We start from the raw sequence: 16571 nt of genomic DNA on the forward strand, positions 1-16571 counted from the left end.
TTTGTGTAAAGGTTTTGAGCCCTGTAGAAAAATAATATCGAGTTAGTTTTTCCCCAGAGTCAAACTCACTCTACTCACAAGTTTAATACCATTAACTAGTTTAAGACACCAGGGCAACTTTTAACACATTGCTAACAATCAGTGAAAGCTTCAGACAAGATGTGTTTAATGTCCTTTCATGGCCCGTCAACAATTAGCCACATCTACCGTGCTTTCTAATCACTTATTTAATGAACATCTCCGATTAGAAATAAGTGTCTGCCAGCCACTTAAGCAGTGATTTAGGCACTAGAGAAGGTATGGTTCAGAGGGTTTTAAATCACAGAGGACTCAGTCATTTCCAGCTTTACAAAATTCATGTTGAAAAGGCCCATAGTTCAAACATAACAAGCCAAGCAGATTGCAGAGGGAAGTGTGAGAGTACAGTGGGATGCAATTAAGGAAATGGAATATGACACATTGGTTCATAATAAAACTTGGTTTAAAAACCACGTGGATTGAAAGTGGTTGTGACAGAAGGACACATTCTAACTGCAGGTTTTCACGTTGTTGAGCAGAGCTCTTCTAGTTGTGTGCCTGAATCTACATCAGGGACTGTAATAATACTTTTTCTGATATAACCTTTCTTTTCTCTGTTCAGTGATTGTCATTATATCCAATGTGTGCCTATTGTAAGAAATGTAATAACATTTCTGGTTTGATATTAAACTTGGTGTGATGTTGATGCAAAGTATGCAAAGATTTTCATCTGTGGTGTCCACTTCACGTGTGTGGTCTTTCCAAATGATAACGGTCAGATCTGTTATCATGTGTCCGCTTCCGTGGGCCTCCCAGATGGCACTAGTGTAAAGAACCTGCCTGCCAATGTGGGAATCGTGAGATGTGGGTTCAATCCCTGGGTCAGGAAGATCCCCTGGAGGAGGGCATGGCAACCCACTCCATCATTCTTGCCTGGAGAATCTCAATGGATGGAGGAGTCTGGCAGCCTACAGTCTAATGGGTTGAAAAGAGTCAGACACGGCTGAAGCAACTTAGCAAGCACACAGGCATCTGCTTCTGTATCTCTGTATCTTACCTTCGCAGCTAATCTGCACTTCCTTTGAAGGCAGCGCTCATTTCTTTCCTTCCATTTTACCTTCTCAAACTGCTGTGGACCACGCTGAGTGTGAGGTCAGTGGCTAATGAATGAACTTTTAAAGTCATTCTTGAGCTCCTGGGAATGTAATGCCATGTTTTATTGCTGTTTGTCACGGAGTCCACAGTGTAAAGCAGGAAGAAGAGACTGTGGTTCTTCTCGCTCCCACCCATCCTGTGGACCCACGGCTTAAGTATAGGAAGCACATGCCACAGTGGTTCCCACTGTGCCATGTTTTTCGTAGGCTTGTCTTTCTTGTGATTATGAGTCTTTACAATGATATTCTGTGTGCTAAGCATTATGCAAAATGAGTGCTTTAGACAGAAACTCATGGTGAAGCCAAAGGAGCAGGGAGATAGGGGCCTAAATCTACAGTCCACATTACTGTTCCTTAGGGAGCCAGGTGGAGGAAACAAAGCAGAGAATTGCTCTACCTGTGTCACAGCAGGGGTTCTGTGCTGGACTGAAATATGCAGCTTGATATACTTTGAAGCCATCCTGGTCTTCTTACCCAGTGTTGGTTGATTTATTTTTGTGTTTTCTGTATTGACAGCATGTGCTTTCAGATTTATTTTCTCTAGATGTCTATTCATCCTTCAAAACTTTTAAATACCTTTCTCTAGTGCTATTCAACAGTTTATTTATTTGTGTTCTGATTAGACTTTGGTTTTACCTTTATTATTGCATATATGACATTGAATTACAAATGTGTGTTTTTTTGCTCCTTCTGCTAGTATGAGAACTATTGGGATGGCAAAGATGTGATCTGCAGTCATTGTATCTATGTGCCCTCTTCCTTCCCAGGGCCAGGTTATAGGCTGTGTAATACCTAATATGCATTGTTAAATGTACCAAATTTGGGAGAAAATTAGGTTTTATTTAAGAATTTCAAAGGGAATATGGTTTGGTACTGACATCAGAATTGAATTAATAATCTAGAATTGAAAATAATCTAGCAATTCATGAAAGTTTTTAGTGTATATCTTGCAGATCAAACTGATATAATATGCAAAATGCCTCTAAATGTGACAGTACTCTAATAAACTTCACTTGAAAATGATAACATTAATGTTGTCAGTTTTTAAGATGGTTGAGGAATAATAAAAATTCTAGTAGACTTGTAATTAATGAAGATGATGGTTTAAAAGCTATTCAAATGGTAAATTTATTGTAATATCATTTTGGAGGGCAAATAACTAAACCAATTAAGAATTGGTAGAATGGACAGGAGACTGATATTTAGGAAAAAGCCCAGGAAATGGGATGTTTTGATTATCATCATTTACTCTTAAGTTGATAACATTATATACTTTGTTAGAAGAGCAATGTGTGGAATAGACATGCTTGATTTCCTCAAGTCTGAGTTACTTGTTATTCATTAAGTGGCTTTGGTATGTTAATGAATTGTTGCTACTCAAAGTGTGGTCTCCTGGACCATCAGCTTTTCTGTTACTTGGAAGCTCCTTGGAATTGCCTCTATCACAGACCTTTGCAACAGTAACTTGTTTTCACAGTCATTCTAGGTGATTCCCACACACACTACAACTGAGTAATGCTTATCTTAATGTATGCCATTAAAGTATGCACGGTGTTAGGGAAGATTAAGATCATTTGAAAAAATAATCAACTTCTGTTTTTCCAAGAAAGAAGACATACATATTTAACACAATAATTTTCTTGATGCCTTTTACAGGGAGAGCAGTTTTTGTTTTTTTTTTTTTCTTTCTTTCTGAGAATCAGTTTATATCCTCTGAATTTATTGTGCAGTGACAGAGAAGCAGTGAAAAACAAAAATAAGAGGAATGCCCAATAGTCCAATTAAAATAGTAATAATTTCTTTCATTCTGTTATGAGTTTTTCAATCAAAAGTTAAAAAAAAATAAGGATGTTTATGGAAGTTTGCTAGCATCTTTAAGTAGTTTAGTCTGTCCAAGTACTATTTACTGAAAGTGAAGTCGCTCAGTCGTGTCTGACTCTTTGCGACCTAATGGACTGTAGCCCATGAGGCTCCTCCATCCATGGGATTTTCCAGGCAAGAGAACTGGAGTGGGTTGCCATTTCCTTCTCCAGGGGAACTTCCCGACCCAGGGATTGAACCCGTAAAAGCAGATGCTTTTACCATCTGAGCCACCAGGGAAGCTAATATTTACTGAGCAGGCACCTTAGACTGTTGATGTTCATAGAAGATCCTAGTCAAGTGTGTAGAGGTATCCAGTTGTACTGGATCATTGCGGAAATGAAGGAGTTTGATGCCTGGGTATTCTTGAGTGACGCACAATGTTGGAACCTGAGTGAATGCTCCATAGTTACATCATGCTTTTCTTCAGTTGTAACTGTTTGGTTCAGACTTTATTTGAATCCTGGGTGGAAGTCTCCAAGAGGTTTCCTAGAAATAAACCATGTCAGGCTTTAAAAAAAAATAACATGTGGACTCAATATAGAAACCTGGTACAGTCTCTTTTCTTCCTTTTTCTCCTTCAGTTTGCAATTAAAAGAAAAGCAGGATTCCTGTTTGTTGGAGAAACTACCCACATGATTAATTGGCCCACATCATGAAGTGGGGAGTGATGTTCGGCAATATGATTCTATCAACAGTTAATGAGGGTTAATACAATTGCTCAGGCCAAATATTAAGATATTTGGCTTTCGAATTTTCAAAGAATCAGTCCCATGCTGGTAAGCCTGCTTTATTCTGATGATTGTAAAACTACTTCCATTCCCTGCTGACAGCTCAAACAGCTTTCTCTGGGAAGTTCTCCCTATATATAGTTGTTTCCCTCCCTACCCACCCTTCCTCTCTTAAGTCAATCAAACACATGAAACTCCAGAGGTTCACCCTGCTACTAAAGTCCACAACCAGCCCCATTTAATTGTAATAATGGGGATTTATGTTCCAGCTATTCTGAGTGATGGTTTTGATCTACTGGGAAGCAGAGACCCTTTCATGCAGCAGCGAAATATAAATATCTCACTATGCCCTTTTCTTTCTCCTTTCCTCCCAGGGCCTGGAACATAAGATCAGATCAACCCAGATATCTTAGAAATAGTGCTTTCTACTAGCAGTTAATATTTTGTTCATTTTTTTTTTTAAGTAACCTTAATTTTTTTCCTTTCCTTCTTGTTTCACTAGCAGCCTGAGGCATAGAGAAATATAAACCCATCTCAACACACATCCAGCCTTTTGCTTGTCACGCCTTATGTTTGTATGTTTGACTGTTTGGATATTAATTAAGAGATGTTGATTTCAAAGTGCTTTTTCTTTTTCTTTCAGTTTCTCAAATATTTAAACAATTTTTACACATTTAAAAAAATTTTCCTCTCTCTCTCTGTTTGTAATAAGATTAATTATGTGAGGTGTACCGCTGCTTATCCCCATGAAAGAAAATCTAAAACGAGGGATTTCGGCTTCAAGAAGGCTATTTTGTCCTGTTTCCGATGTTCTAAAGGGATTAATTTACCATATCGTATAGCCCTGGAAGACTGTGATAATTGAAAACATCCATATTCATTGCATGTTCAAAGGGATCTGTCTGACTTTGTAATGTAAAAAGTGCATTTTTAACCTGAACGGGGACCTGCATCTGCCATTGCTTAATCCTATTAGTCCAACAGTCCCAAAGCTTTAGTGTATAATCATTAGCTGGTGTTAATCCTGAGACATGCCTCCAGCTTCAGCCTGTCAGAAGGAATCCCTGCAGGGAAAATGTGGAGGTGCTGATAGCACAACACCAACTAATCTTATCTTAAATGCTAGCAGCAGCCTCTATCTGTGATAGCCAGGGAATTAAAAACAAATTTTTTATGGGTATTGGATACTAAGGGTGTTCCTTATGCCCCCTCCTCCTCCTCTCTCTTCCTCCCTCTCTCTTCCCCTTTGTCAGTGCTTCTCTCCTGCCCTACTTTCCTTACATTCTTTGTTAGGGTGATGCTAGTGATGACAGAACAAGGATGAATGGAGAGAGGGTGGCGAAAGAAACCTTTCAGATACTTACTGTTTCAGCAAGTATACTGGAAGCTCCTTGCTAAGCCACTTTGGATACTTGCCAAGTCTTGTATCATTTGTTTTCCTTGACGTCAGAAAGCCAAGCCAATCCTGTGCTTTCTGCTGCCCTGGATTATAATGTAAGATGACAAAAGATGTCTTACAGTCGTTACCCCCTCTCATGGTATGGTCTACTGAGTGTCTGGGTTCTGTGTCCCCAGGTGCTGACAGAAGCTTGCCAGGGAGAGAAGTAAACTGTTGTAGAGTGCTAGCAGGTGAGGATTTTATAGGTGGGGAAGAAGGTGATAGGGAGTTGGGAGCTGGAGACAGTGTGAGTTAGGCATTGCTAACGGAGAAGGCAATAGCAACCCACTCCAGTACTTCTGCCTGGAAAGTCCCATGGATGGAGGCACCTGGTAGCCTGTAGTCCATGGGGTCGCTAACAGTCGGACACGACTGAGTGACTTCACTTTCACTTTTCACTTTCATGCATTGGAGAAGGAAATGGCAATGCACTCCAGTGTTCTTGCCTGGAGAATCCCAGGGACAGGGGAGCCTTGTGGGCTGCTGTCTATGGAGTTGCACAGGGTCAGACACGACTGAAGTGACTTAGCAGCAGCAGCAGCAGCAACAGAGAAGGCAATGACACCCCACTCCAGTACTCTTGCCTGGAAAATCCCATTGATGGAGGAGCCTGGTGGGCTGCCGTCCATGGGGTCTCACAGAGTCGGACATGACTGAAGCGACTTAGCAGCAGCAAAGGAGGTTTATAAACATGTACCTGAGTAGAGTTGAAAGTTATATATTTCAGATTAGAGTAGAATGTGAGTAAAGAAGACATTCACTTTGGAAGGGGAGATTTTTAGAGAGTGAAAGAGAATATTTAGCCATTTGTGTAATAAACATTAATTTAGCAATTACTATGTACCTGTCACTGGGACTCCAGTGCTGAATGTGGTCCATGCTCTCACAGAAATTAGAGTGGAGTCTAGGTATCATTAGTAAACCAGTGAAGAAAATAAAACTAGGTGTGTAAATAAATGATTACAATCTGTAATAAAATGCTAAAATCATATTCCGATATCTGCCTGGGTGTTACAAATTCAGCTTGGTCATTCAAGTAAAATGCCTCTAAAGCAGCATATTGGGAATTCTGCGGTCTTCCTTTTCATACAATTTATTAAAGTTTAACTACTCACCTCCGCAAGAGCCTGGAAACTGGCAGGAGCTTACATTTTTCCTCTACCTAAGTTTGTTTTTTTGTTTTTTGTTTAGTTGCTAAGTTGTGTCCGACTCTTCTGCAACCCCATGGGCTGTGGCCCGCCAGGTTCCTCTGCCCATGGGATTTCCCAGGCAAGTATACTGGAGTGGGTTGTCATTCCCTTCTCCAGGGGAATCATCCCAGCCCAGGGATCAAACCTGTGTCTTCTGCTTTGGGAGGTGGTTTTTTAATTTTTTTTTTAAACCACTGAGCAACCAGAGAGGCCCTCGTTTAAGTTTACCCACTATGAATTAAAATTTAAAGGTGTTTATAAATTCAGGCATTTTTGCAATGGCATGAATTTTGGCATAGGATGCAACTGATACTCAAAGAACGTAATTTTACTTGTGCTAGTATTTCCCATAGTGTCATGGTTCTCATGCTGTTGGTGGTACACAAGGTGAACAAACATTTTATTTTAATATTTATATATCTCCTATTAAAAACACCTTCTGTTTATGACAATGATTTGAACTTTTCCTCCCAAATCCATTTCACTAAAAAACAGTGAATTGTCTTAGAAATATTAAATTAATTATAAATAGGATAGAGGTTGTGAACATATGGCAAATGTCTTAAATTCAGTGCTTGGATAACTTAGTGTTTGAACGAGTATACTACAAAACTACTATGGTTTATAATACAGTAAGGATTGGTACCACTTTAGCCATAAGAAAGAGTAATTTCCTGTGTTGGAGGAATATATAGCTGCCTTGGGCAAGGAACTAATTCATTGATTAGTGTTCATTTGAGTGGGGCTATCAGTTGTGAGCTCTGTTACAAGTTAGTTGCCTAAACAACATGGAAGGTGGTAAAAACAAAAAGCAGATTTCTTGGATGTTTAAATTGAAGGATAACTAGGAAGTAAATATTACTTTTGTTCAACTTTGATCAATTCATTTATCATTTTTAGTTTATGATAGCAAAATACAGCTATGTATTAAATGCATTTTTGTTACAGCTTTTGAAGGAAAAAAAGTTTTTATCTAGCTCCTAAATATCTCCTTTCCACTCACTGAGATTACTGTTTTTAGGACAACTATAAAGTCATAACAGAGCACATTATATAGAATGTCTTCAAAGAAAATTATTACAGCATTTATTTTATTGTCTCTGAGAACATGTCAGAAAAATCACCTGCAATTAGATTTCAGGTGTTCTGTGGACAAGAGACACCAAATTACTAATCTTAATTTTTCACTTTTCATTTCCTCATGGATCATTACTTTGCTACTCCACTGAAAGAGGCTCCCTCCAGTTTATGAAATTAAAAATCTGGAATTAGTTTTATGCAGATGATCAGACAGTCTGCCACTCAAAACTTACGGTGACTGCCACTGCCTTGCTAGAAACTATGAAAATATAAGGATGAAATGGAGTTGGGATCTCCCCTCCAGAAACTTGCTTTTTTATGAGAAGTGAAGTGATATATACACATCTGTTTGTTAGAAAGGGGAAAAAAGTGTAAAACCAGGAAGTTTGGAGAACGTAATATTGCTGCAGGATGGAGACCTAAGCACTCTATGGCAATGAATGCCAACCCTGATTGCACATCAGAATCACTGAGGGAAGCACTGGGCTTCCCTCTCAGAGACTGGCTCGAGTGGGTTAGTTGGGACTCAGTCAGCATTCAATTTTAAAAGCTCCCTCAATGATTTAATGCACAGCCAGGGATGAGAACCATTGTTATCAATAAGAACTAGGTGATTTTGAAAATTTTTATGTAAAACTTCCTATCTCTGATTAAAAAGAAAATGTCTTGATGGAAGAGCTTTACCTAGATTAGTCTTTTAAAATATCTCACCAGGGACTTCTCTGGTGGTCCAGTAGTTAAGACTCAGTGTTCCCAATGCAGTTCGAAAACTAAGATCCCACATATCGTGCAACATGGCCAAAACATAAAAATAAAACAACTATCAGTTCAGTTCAGTCATGTCCAACTCTTTATGACCCCCACGGACTACAGTACGCCGGGCTTCCCTGTCCGTCACCAACTCCTGGAGCTTACTCAAACTCATGTCCATGGAGTCGGTGATGCCATCCAGCCATCTCATCCTCTGTCGTCCCCTTCTCCTCCTGCCTTCGATCTTTCCCAGCATCAGGGTCTTTTCCAGTGAGTCAGTTCTTTGCATCAGGTGGCCAAAGTATTGGAGCTTCAGCTTCAGCATAAGTCCTTCCAGTGAATATTCAGGACCAATTTCCTTCAAGATTGACTGGTTGTATTTCAATAACAATAAGAATAATGAAATAATTTTAAAAAATTCACCAAATTAATATTTCCCTTTGTGACATTGTTTCAAAGTGTATCTTGATAAATTATAGTAATCAAAGACTTAATTCCTAAAGGTACTACATGTAACCACATTCATTAGCATTTTGACACAGAATTTTTAAAGTATCTCACTTATTTACAAAGATATAGATTTTGTTACCTTAAAGTGTGGATTGATAAGAAAACAAAGTCTTACTATTTCTTCAAAACTAAAAGTTAACCAATGACATTTTTTTACATAATTTTATTTATCTTTGTCTGTGTTAGGTTTTCATTGCTATGCAGGCTTTTTCTGTAATTGCAGTGAGCATGCGCTACTCTAGCTGCAGTGCACTGACTTCTCATGGCAGTGGCTTCTCTTGTGGAACATGGGCTCTAGGGGGACTTAGGCTTCAGTAGTTGAGGTTTCCGGGCTCTAGTAGCTGTGGCTACCACAGCTCAGTAGCAGGGGCCCATGGGCTTAGTTGCTCTGTGGCTTGTGGGGACTTCCCTGACTAGGGATCAAACCCATGTGCCCTGCATTAGCAGACGGATTCTTTACCACTAAACCACCAGCAAAGCCTGAACAATGTCATTGAATTTCTTCCAACCCTCCCCACTTTTTTTCTTCCATATGAAATTCTCAACACTTGACAAAGGTCTTGAGCCTGATTTTCATGGTGGAAAAGCCTCCATGAATAGCTTTGTAACAGGATCTGTCCCCAGACTTGCTCATTGTAATGGTAGACTATTTTGGAAACTGTCTCAAAGTTATCAAATTGGCTTACCTGCTTTCTCTTGGCCCACTTCTATGAAGAGAAACTTAGATGCTGGGAACAAGTGTTGCCAAATGGAGGGACTATGAAAAAGATCTCTTATTTTCTCTTAAGTGCACCTCATTAAGCAGACAGTTTTCTGAGAATGCAGCCTGCAGCATTCTGGAGAAAGTAATGTGATGCTCTTCAGTGTTGCCTAGTTTATTCTTGGTTATGCATTTTATTCATCTGTGTAAAACCTGGCTCATTTTTTAAAAAAATCTTCTAATTTCAACTCTTTAGTGGAATCAAAAGAGCGCTCCAGAGACTACCAAATCTAGGCATGACTGTGCATAAGTCATGCAATGCAAGCCTGTTTTGTTTTTTTTTTTAATTCTATGAAAAAAAAAAATCCATGAGGAATGAATGAATAAGCAAATAGACAGAAAGGCACCAGGACCACTACATAGACCTTTCCCAACAGGATAAATATTTCATCAGTTAGCCTATGCTTAGCTAGTAGAAGTCAACAGTGGTCCTTTCACCACCTCTTCTATGACTCCCCTCTTAAGGATAAGTGACTGGGGAAGGACTTGCTCTCCCTTTTAAGAAAGGCAGAAAATTTCTTCTTCAGAGGTGTTCTGTGGAGCCAACTAGACTAATATGGGCAGATAAATTTAACTTCTGCTTTTCATGAAAACTTTAATAGCATATCCAGATATTTTTTCCCTTTTCAACTTTGAAACTTAAAAAAAAAAAAAAAAAAACAAAAACAACAGTACAGCCAGCCATCTATGTCCACAGATTCCATATGTGAGGTGTCAGCCAACCATGGATTGAAAACATTCCCCACCAAGTTCTAGAAAGTACTAAGAATCCAAACTTGAACTTTCTGCTTGCCAGCAACTATTTACATAACATTTACATTCTATTGGGTCTTATAAGTAATCTAGAGATGATTTGAAGTATAAGAGAGGATGTGCCTAGGTTATATGCAAATATAATACTATTTTATATAAAGGAACTTGAGCACTACCCATTTGTAATTTCTATTGGTTGTCCTGGAACTAATCCCCTGTGGATACTGAGGGACAAAGGATGACCATACATGTGAGTCAGGTAGAGAGTAAAGGAGTGAAAAGTCCCAAGAGCAATTTCCAATCTTATTTTCTTTGCCTAATGTGGCAGCCGAGAAGGTTATACTTTCCAGATGAATAATCACAAGGTGGCTCTGGGTATGACAGGCAGAGCCCATCTGTCTGTTTCCTCACCAACCTCATGGATCACATAATGTGCCTGAGAAACATGAAGCCTTTGAGATATTTGTGTTATTGTTACTGCATCATAGCCTAGTTATCCTGACTAATCCTATCAACAGTACTCCACTATTAATCTTGGCTCTTCTCTGCATGAAATAACTCTAATTCTGCATATCCTTTTTTACTTTTTGAAAGTCTCATTAAAAAAACCCACCATCATCACCATTAGCAGTCACCACCTCAATCTCTTTTGAGCTGAGCTTCAGTTTGTTGGAGGAAAGACTGCAAGGAGGCTGGTGGTGAGGGGCGGGGTGGGTGGGGGGGCTCTGCCTGCTTCATGTCCAGGCGAAGCATGTTGCCAATGCCCTTCCTGGGCTTGAAGGAAATAACTGGACTCATTAAGTTGCTTTTCAGTCTTCTTTCCTTTAGTATAAATAACCCTTAGGTTAATTAGACATGGTTTCTTGCCTCAGGAAATTTTTCTGTGTGTGGTTAGTAATGGAGGGAATGATCATAAACTCAGTAATTAAATTTCATCTTACAAATGCTAGAGAATGGCAGACTACCTGTAAGGTGTCTTGAAAAATCAATAGCCCTTGTGAAACTAATATCTTATATCAGTAATTCTGCAAATATTAGGTTCTAATTGAGATTACTTCTGTGAGAGTGAAAAAATGGTAAGTCCCATGATCTGTCCCAGATCATGGACAGACAGAATAATCATGGGGTCACTGCCCAGTCCTGGCTGCACAGATATCTAGGTTTGTTACAAAAATACGGTCACCTGGGCCTGATTCCAGACCAACTAAGAATCTCTGAATCATTCTAATATCTAATCAGGATCAGGAAACACTTGTAATGTGAACAGAAGAGTAAACTAGAGTTAGGATCTGAATTTTGACCCACTCTGTATAACTTCAGACGAATCATGTAGTCTTTCTCTCTCTGGACTTTGGAGTTCTCACCCATATGATAGGAATAATAATGCTATCCCTGCCTATAGTTTTAATACTAAAAAATTAAAATATATGTGGAAGTACTTTCTAAGAAAGTATACTATACAGAAAGACAGAAAATATAACATTTTCATCATTATCAATATGAATTTGTAGACATGACTCAATCCTATTGGTAATCATTTTATTGAAGTAGTAAGACAAGTTGATTAAGTGAGTATGTTAGTAATTATCCATCTGAATGTTCCTGCTCAAGAGAAAGCCAAAAGTCCAAAAGGAATAACTTTGCTGGCCAACAACTTCCCCCTTCTATTCAGATCTCCCATGTTTATAGAAAGAAGAAGTAGGACATTTGGATGTTACAATTCTTTGGCTTCATTCTGGGTATGGTAGAAGTACTGATATTGTCAGAATTGCTGTTAACTTTATGAACTGACTCTTTTTGACTTTTTTGGAGGTCTTTCCTTCTTCAAGGCCTTGGTGCCTCAATCAGGGTGGCCTATTCGATCCTGCACAGAGAAGGGGCAGGATGGGAGTGAAATGCAGAGGGATATTTTCCACTTTGCATTTCCATAACCTAGGTTTGAATCTCGACTCTAGTTACATGACCTTGGGAATCTTTGGGACCCTCTTGAGCTTATTAAATCTTCATGGAGTTGCTACTACTACTAGACAGTCTGATTAGAGAAAAGAACCAGTATCAAACAAAACAAAACAAAACAAAACACCTAACAAATGCCCCCTCCCCAAAGGGTTTACAGTCCAGACAGGAAAGACCAACAGTATAGGTAAAATAATTTATATTTAAATTTTTTGTAATTAAGCTAGCCCAGTGCCCCACAGAGAGGCTGCTCAGTAATGGTAATAAATATTGGCAGCCTCCATTGTCTCAGGTATGTCAGAGCCACAAGCCAAGGGGCATGAAGTCAATCCCTCCACCTAAACAGATCAGGCAGTGGCAGAACGTTGCTTATCTACACCTTCCTGCCCTTGGCCAGGCTCTATCTGGGCTGAAGGAGAACAGGGAGTTCCTCTGAGGACAAAAAGACCTCGAAAAGTCTGCCCTTGACCTCAGCTGTTTCTGTTGGCAGAAGATCAGACTCATTCTAAAGCAGATCTATTGCTTTGGGTTTTCTCCAAGACTGACAGGCATGGGTCCAGATCACGATTTCAGAACTCAACCCTGCCGGCAGTGAGCCACTTGGGTTATCCTTAGGAACACCCTGGCCTCCTGAGAATCACCTGGGACTTGGGCCAGACTCCCTTGGGCCTTTTCAGATCTTACTGGAGAATAGGGTTTGAGCCAGAACCTATTCCAAGATGAGCGGTGAGAAAAGGATCACCCAAACTTTAACCAGATCTCTCAACCATGGCTTTCTTTAGTGGATTCTTAGATCAAAATTAATGGAACTTTTTTTTTGGTTGGGGTGTGGTAATCCCAGAGATTTGTTCCTGTAATAAGAAAATTGTAATGTTTGACCATTCATTTTAAAAAAAGAACAAACATAAACATTCTTAGATGAGTGAAATTAATTAAAGGCATTTTACCATGTTTTCTGAGGACAGAAGATTCTGCCAAGCTGGAGCTTGGATCTGCTTGTTTTCTAAAACCTACAGGTGTTCAAGAGTTTAAACAAAAGTAAAAGGGAAAAAAACTCTAATAGAAGAGAATCACTGAGACACAGCTTAAAGTGGAAGAAGCAGTTTTTTATGTGTTTTTAAATTTTTTTCCATTTTCAAGTGTCACCTCAAGCATGCTCATTCATTTGTTATCTAAAGACAGTTAACAACATGGCTATCAGTTCAACATTGGTGATCTAGAGATATACTGCATGCAAGAATTGTGTTTCACTGTAGTTAATTAAGAATGCATCAGGGGTCGAGACCCTGTTGTATATTCTAAGCAGTTTAAAGAGAATGGTTGCCTGTATGGAGTCACCTGCCACAATGTAGCTATTGTTTACTGCATATCATAAAAATCATTTCTGAAAAGGTCACCGACCTGAGCTATTTAGGGCTGTGACATACATGTGGTGCGATCATCTCAACCGTCCACTTCTGTCACAAAAGCTGTAGAAGTGTTCATATCAGAATAGTGGCTGGCATTTGGTTGAAGAGGTTTCCCCTGCTCTCCCTGCTCATTTTTCATCTTCCCGGAGGGCCCCCATCTCCCCTCCTCTGCTGTTCTTTACTCCTCTTTCTTGTCTCACTTCCTGACAAGAAGGAGTGCCTCCTCCGGGCCAATGCATCAAGCAGTGACACCGTGGAGTCATTCCCTTCGACAGACGTCAATTTAAAAGGCAAGGGAAGATTTCAAGGCAGGGGTGAGGGACGTGAACAGAATTAGTCATCATTACCCTGCAGCTACGTGGGCTCACTGTAGCTATTCCTTCATCAGGCTTCTCATGACTGTGCCCCGAGCATCACCCCCATCATTCTAAATAGTCATGACACAGCCGTTGTACGGGTTAAAGTGATGAGTAGGAGAAGATGGGCCTCCCCCAAAGTAAATAGACTGAATTAGAGGCATTACAACAGTTAATATGTCAGGTCCCTGTTGGGAGGCCATAGATCCTGTGTGGTCTATTTCCCCTGCATATTGAAATTGATTGTGCCTCGGGCTATGGCAGGATGGATGGGGGAGGGGAGCTGACAGTTCATCCTTCCAGTCACATGGATCAAAGAAAGCAGACAGTGTTATGTGGAATGATTTGCTCTGAAGGTGCAGGGAATAGAATTTAATAGAGCAGTGGGGTAGAATGAAAGAAGTCACGAGTCTCAGCCTGTGTCTCCCCAGGCCACACCATGCGAGGAGTATAAATAAGATCATGCTTTTACCCAAATCATATTTCTCTGGCTCATCCCCGTTGAAAACTGCAGGAACTGTACCCTTCATTTTCCTCCTTCCCCACCTGGCCAGCTGTTTCTCAGAGACCTCACCTGGACTGTGTATTCTTGGAGGGTATTTCCTGTGTATTTGAGCACAGTTCTCTTGGCCATGATATCTCAGGGTCTCCTCCTCTCCTGCTCACAGTGCTGATGTCTGTAGGGGAGGCTGCCAGCTTCTGAACCAGCCCTTGAGCTTAAATACGAAGGGCAGCATTGCCACTGTGATGGTGCCAGCTTGGCCCTGTTGCCTGTTATGCCACAGAGAGTCTCAAGTTACTGCTTATAATCCAGTTGGTTCCTTCTTAAACTCAAAACAAATTCAATGCCACAGAGACTTCAATGGAACTGATCTTGTTTCTACTCCCTTATGACTGCTACTTCCACTTCAGAGTTATTCTAATCTAGTCTTCACACTTTTATAGCCAAACACACTAAAGCCCAGATCAAATGACTTGTCCAAGGTCACAGAGCTAGTTGTTTTTTTTTTAACTTTTTATTTTATGTGTAGCCGATTAACAATGCTGTAATAGTTTCAGTGCACACCAGAACAACTCCCCTCCCATCCAGGCTGCTACATAGCATTGAGCAGAGTTCCCTGTGGTATATAGTAGGTCTTTGTTGCCTATGTACAGACAACAGTGGATACATGTTAAATTTTAGGTCAAATTGAGATTAGAGTTCTTCTGATTATTTCATCATTCAACACATATTTACTGGGCATCTACTGTATGTCCGGCAAAAATACTTGCCTCATAGAAGCAACATTCTTTGTGAAGGAAGAGACAATAAAAATATTAAAAATGAAATACATGGCAAGTTAGAAATTGATAAATACTTTGGAGAAAAATACATCAAGGATAGAGAATAGAGAGTATAGGAAGATGAGAATAGCCATTTTATGTAAGATGGTCACGAAAGAACTCATTGAGAAGGTGACATCTGAACGATGACTTAAGGAAGTATAGGGGGGCAGCACACAGATGTCTAAGGCAAGAGCCTTCCAGACACGAAACAACATAGCAAAGGCCTGTGTTGGGAGCACAACTACTGTGTTCAAGGTACAACAAGGCAGCCCTTCGGCTTGGAGCAAACAGGTTTTCCTGATGGATGGATATGGGAGGATATGGGATGTAAGACAAAGAGAAATGAAGGATGAAGATAGTGTCAACTGACATGGGGAAAATACAGGAGCAGGACTAGAAGTGATGGTCATGACTTTAAATTTTGACAGGATAAATTTGAGATGCCAAGTAGGCATACAGTCGGGCGGGGGTGGGGGTGGGTGTTGAGTAGGGAGCCATACGTGCAAGTCTTGAGTTCGCTGGAAAGGTGTGGGTTGGGATTCTAAATTTGCAGATACACAGTGTACAGATGGCATTTTGAGTCATGAGATTAGATCAGGTGAGAGATTAGAACAAAGAAATGGGTATAATTAAAGAAGAGGTCTCAGGACTGAGTGCTACAACACTCCAACTTAAGAATGCAGAGAGATGACAAAGGACCAGCAAGAATCTATGAAACCTGCTTTCCCTCTATGATAAAGCCATATCCAGGGAGCATGTCCTTGGTGATGAGTGGTTCCATAGATCCTCAACCAGCACCATTCTCTCTTCTGATGATAATTGTCATCATTTCCAGCTTTCTGACTCTTTCATCTGGACTTGGTTTCCTCTTCATTCCTACAAGATGCTGGGCAGTAGATTTTTTAAAAGGTGTAAGTTTCTTAGAGTGAAGAATGGTTAATTGTATGTTCCTGAAGGCAGCTTTCCTGATAAAAATGAGCTATTTCATTTGGAGTTTGTTCCACAGTAGAAAGGGGAAAAGGGCACCAGAGCTATTTTCTGTTGACAGAGTCCATCAAATTACTGTTTTCATTTGAGTTAAGAAAAAAATAAAAAGAAAATTAACGTAGATTGGAAACCCTTCATTTCCAGGCTGGAAGGAACTTGTTTGAGAGCATTCAGTCTGTCATGGCACTAGAAAAGAAACTGGCAGAATGGAAATTGAAACTACATGTTAACCTCTGCTGGGGAACATGTTGGAACCCTGTACTATTCCACTTTGCCAGGCTATTTAATGGAAT

At 39.9% G+C, this 16571-nt stretch overlaps 1 long non-coding RNA gene across 1 annotated transcript; it reads right to left on the reverse strand.

The window, feature by feature from the left end:
• Positions 1-398: 398 nt before the first annotated feature.
• Positions 399-14664, reverse strand: LOC139184555 (uncharacterized). Its single transcript, XR_011568085.1, has 4 exons — positions 14540-14664; positions 8387-8591; positions 5128-5245; positions 399-3521 (listed from the first exon to the last, which is right to left on the reverse strand). It is a non-coding gene; the product is annotated as an uncharacterized lncRNA (long non-coding RNA).
• Positions 14665-16571: the final 1907 nt, after the last annotated feature.

This window comes from Bos indicus, chromosome 8, assembly GCF_029378745.1.
Source record: "Bos indicus isolate NIAB-ARS_2022 breed Sahiwal x Tharparkar chromosome 8, NIAB-ARS_B.indTharparkar_mat_pri_1.0, whole genome shotgun sequence".
NCBI lineage: Eukaryota > Metazoa > Chordata > Mammalia > Artiodactyla > Bovidae > Bos > Bos indicus.